The sequence below is a fragment of the Belonocnema kinseyi genome, chromosome 3, assembly GCF_010883055.1.
Source record: "Belonocnema kinseyi isolate 2016_QV_RU_SX_M_011 chromosome 3, B_treatae_v1, whole genome shotgun sequence".
Taxonomy (NCBI): Eukaryota; Metazoa; Arthropoda; class Insecta; order Hymenoptera; family Cynipidae; genus Belonocnema; species Belonocnema kinseyi.
In genome coordinates, this window is record NC_046659.1 from 102,767,839 (window position 1) to 102,772,995 (window position 5,157).

The window sequence follows — 5,157 nt, forward strand, 5'->3', positions numbered from 1 at the left end:
GCATACAATTTTTATTTAATAATCAGAGAAACTTGAATTTTATTTATTTTATATTTTAAATTAATATTCTATTGTATACGTAAAAGGCATGAATTTTCAAGAAAAATGTTGAGATTTCAACCCAAAAAAATTAATTTACAACCTAAAATAGAAGAATTACATCTTTAGTTAAAGTAACTACTTTTCAAATTAAAAGGGGAATTTCAGCAAAAATAGTTAAATATTTGAACTGAGAAATAAATTTTCATCCAAAATTATAAATCTTTAGATTATTAATAATAATAATAACTGAAAAAAGTTGAATTTTCAACCCAAAAAATACATTTTTAACCAAAAAGATTAATTGTTTACGAAAAGAGATTCAACAAAGTATATGAACACGAAGTTAAACTGTTAACTAAAAAAGATAAATTTTCAAACAAAAACAAAATTTTTTTAATAAAATTAGTTAACTAAATATAAATACATCTTAAGTCAAAAAATTAATTTTCAACAAAAAAAAAACGCGAATTTTTATTAAACTAGTAAAATATTTTGAACCAAGAAATGAATTTTCATTCAAAATTATAAATCTTCAACTTAATAATAATAATAATTTTCAAAAAATAGTTCAATTTTCAGCTAAAAAGATAAATTTTCAACCAAAAAGATTAATTGTTTATGAAAAGAAATTCAACAATGTAATGAATACGAAGTTAAATTTTTAACTAAAAAAAGACCAATCTTAAACCAAAAAAATTTTTTTAACTATATAAGTGAACTGCAAATAGCTACATCTTAAGTCAAAAGATGTGTTTTCAACAACAAAAAAACGCGACTTTAGATTGAATGACTTAAATATTTAAACTAAGAAATAATTTTTTATCCAAAACCGTAAATATTTAAATTAATAATAATAATATTAACTTTGAAAAAAATTAGTTAAATTTTCAACACAAAAAACAATTTTTTAAGAAAATTAGTGAACTACAAGTAACTACATCTTAAGTCAAAAAATCAATTTTCAACTACAAAAACGCTAATTTTGATTAAAATAGTTAAAGATTTGAACTAAGAAATTAATTTTCTTCCAAAACTATACATCTTGAAATTAAAAATATTAATAATAATTTTGAACAAAAATAGTTGAATTTTCAACCCAAGAGATAAATTTCCTACCAAAAAGATTAATTGTTTACGAAAAGAGATTCAACAAGGTATATAAACATCAAGTCAAATTTTTAACTAAAAAAGACAAATTTACATCAACAACATTTTTTTACAAATATAACCGAACTGCAAATAGCACCATCTTAAGTCAAAAAATGAATTTTCTACCAAAAAAACGCAAATTTTGATCAAATTAGTAAAATATTTGAACTAAGAAATGAGTTCTCATCCAAAATTACAAATCTTCAAATTAATAATAATAATAATAATAATAATTTTGAAAAAATAGAATTTTCAGCCCAAATGATACATTTCTGACCAAAAAGATCAATCTTTTACGGAAAGAGATTCAACAACGTATATAAACACAAAGTTGAACTTTTAACTAAAAAAGAAAAAATTTTAACGAGAAATGGTAAATTAAAATTTTTAACAAAGTAGTTGACTTTCCAACAACATAAATGAATTTCTAACCTAAAAAAATGAGTTCTCAACCAAAAATTTAATGCATTAGTCTTTTTCAATATTTGAAAAACTTATCAATCCTCTGAAATTCTTTCAAATCTTTCGAAATATTATTAACTTCAAATCTTCGAAATCCTAAGAAATCCCTTCATTTTTGTTAAAAATTCAACTCTTCGTAGAACATTAACTTTTTGTTATAATTCATATTTTGTTGCTAAGTCAACTGAAATATTTTTTGAAATGAAAACTATTTTTTCTAAAAATTTGTATTCTTGATTTAAAAGTTCATCTTTTGTAGTAAAAATATTGAATCTTTCTTGGATGAAAATGCAACTGTGTTGTAGAACATTAAAATACTTTTTAAAGACGTTTTACTTTTAATTTAAATTTGATATTTAGGTAATTAAAAGAGAACTGATATTTTTTTATAGATGAAAATGCAGCTATTTTTTTAAACATTAAAAAAATTAAAAGCTCATGTGTTTTAAGACATATTTCGTCTTTCTTGTATAAAAATGACACTCTTTCGTTGAAAATTTAACTATTTTGTTAAAAACTCTTGCTTTTTGGTTAAACATTAAACTCTTTTGTTAAAAAATTTAACTATTTCATAGAAAATATACTTTTAGTTTAAAATTTCTATTTTGGTGTTGAAAAATGAACTGCAATCTTTTTTGGATAAAAATTCAACCTAAAAAAAACTTTGTCGTTCTTTATTAAAAATTCATCTGTTTGAGTACAAATTTCATTTTTCTTAAATAAAAATGAAACTATTTGATAGAGAATTCAACTATTTTGTTAAAAATTCATCCTCCTTGTTTGCAAAAATTCTTTTCTTTTATTGAAAATTCCTTTTTTCGGTAGAAACTTACTTTTAATTAAAAAATTAATATTTTGATCCTCAAAAGTCAACTGGAATCTTTTCTGGATGAAAACGAAGCTACTTCTTTAAAAAAAATTAATAAAAATTCATCCGTTTTAAGAGAAATTTCAACATTTTGGCATAAAATTGCAACTATTTTGTAGAGAATTCAACAATTATGTTAAAAAGTGATACTTTTTGGTAAAAAATTATTCTTCTTCTCTTGAGTATTCAATTATTTTGTTTGATATCATTTTTTAAAAGATTTATATTTTTACTTAAAAATTCATCCCTTTTCTGAAAGTTTAACGATTTTGTGGAAAATTCTTCTTCTTTAATTTAAAATTCATCTAAGTATATAAAAGTTAAACTAAATTGTTAAAACATAATGTGTTTGATTTAAGGCTTATGTTGGTTGAAAATTTAACAGTATCGTGGAAAAATGTTTTTTTTTTGCTGTAGTCATATTTTTGGTTCAAAAACTCATTTTTTGCAAAAAAAATTCACCTGTTGGCTTAAAAGGTTCAACAATTTAAATAAATGATTGTTTGTATATTGAAAGGGATAAGACTAAAAAATGCTTGTATTTGAACGCTATTTAAAAAAAAATCATATTTTATTAATTTTTTAACTGAATAAACAAATTTAAAGGAAAGAAACTCGTTTTTTTTAAACAAGGAGAAAGAACCCTCAATTCGAAAAAGTCTGATAAAATTGTTTAAATAATTAACTAATAAGAAATTATTTGTTTAAATTAAATATTAAATGCTTTAAATTTAGAAGAGTTTCAATGTTTAAGATTCTTTTTGTATGTATTTAAGTATTCAATATTTGAATTGAACATTTGTTCAGTCATAAGAGTTTAGTTTATTTTCCGGGCTCAATTATTACAACTAAAAGAAAATTTATTAAATTGCAACAAGTTGTTTTACCGAATTTATTGAAACGAAGCAAAGTTTTATAATTTCAGTAATAAATCAATATTTTATTTCAACTGATTAAAACGGAGTTGAAAAAACGTGTTTTTGTTACATTTATGGAAACTCTTCTCTAAATGATAAAGTTGTTTTTATACGGTTATTAGCTGGCTCAAATGAACAAATAGCGCGCCGCTCCGAAGCCAAAACTCCAAATGTTGATTTACCTGAGAAATTAGAATTCTTCTTGGCATGCCTATAAAATTTCACAATTTTGCTAGTCTAATCTTGCTTTTTTATTGCAACATTCAAGTCACCTTGAAAATGTCTTACTTTACTTACTCGTTAAATACACTTTTTTCATAGCCTGATACCAGGTAATTATTTATTACACTAACACTTCAGATTAATAAAAATCATTAACCACTACAAACAAAGAGCTATACTCAAATAACGTAACAGATCTTAACAATTAAAGCGAAGGAAAGTATAATAAATTACCCCCCGCCCCCCTCACCGACCTGTTACGTAATTTAAGTAAAGCCCCTAAGTTGAATATAAAAGACAAAGGCTATTCGTGGTCTTAAAATTACTCCAGCCTTCGGTCTAATAGAAAAAAAAAGAATTTAATGAAATATTAGAAAAAATGTATTTGAATATTTTAATTATTTGTGGCATTTTATCTCAAGGAATTTTTGGGACTTTCTTGGAAGATAATGATGGTAAGTGAATTGATACTCTCAAGAAATATATTTATTTAGAAAAATGTAAATCTTAATTGTATTATTATATTAATTATAGATAAAAATGGTAGTCTTTTGGTGCTTTAGGCATCATCCATAAACTAAGTTAACAATTTTGGGATATTTACCCTCCCTCCCCCTCCCCCCTGAACATGTTACGGAATCGGAACCCTCGAAGTCTAAATAGTCAGGGTCGCCTGAACAGTTTCAAATTATAATGCATAATATTGCGCAATAGACTCGACTGAGTACTCGCGCACTGCAGCCCTAAGAATTACAAAAGCGGATCTGCTTCTATGGGTACTGTAGGGTATTTTGTTGGAAAATTGCCTTTTTTAGTTGAAAATTTAATTATTCTGTTGAAAATTCATAGTTTTTGTTGAAAAATAAACTTTTCTCATAGAAATTAATCTTCTTGTTTGAAAAATGTTCTTTTTCGTTGAAAATTCAAGTATTCCAGTCAGATATCCATTATTTTAGTTGAAAATGCATCATTTTTGGGCTTATATACGACCGAATATTGACACGGGGCCCAAAATTAACGCAGGGCCCAAATTTAACATAGGGCAAAAAATTGACATAGGACCCATAACTTGCAACAGGGCACAAAATTAACGCAGAGACACAATTTAACATAGGGCCCAAAATGTACACAGACTTAAAATTCATATATGGCCTAAAACTGACATAGGGCCCAAAATTGATCAATTGACTGGGCCAAAAATGGAGATAGGGTCCAAAATTGACATAGGGCCCAAATTAGACATAGATCTAAAATTAAGAATAGGGCCCAAAATTAATATAGGGCTATAAGCTACGAAACCCTTCTTTGTAGGTACTCGGCGCCTTCTTGTACTAATTTTTTTATCTGAAAATTTGACTATTCCATTTTTGATGGAAACCTGATCTCTTTTAATTTAAAATGCAACTATTTGATTAAAAATTGGTCTTTTTTATTAAAAAATTGAAATATTTCGTTGAAAAATTGTCTTCTTTAATAGAAAATGATTCTTCGTGTTTG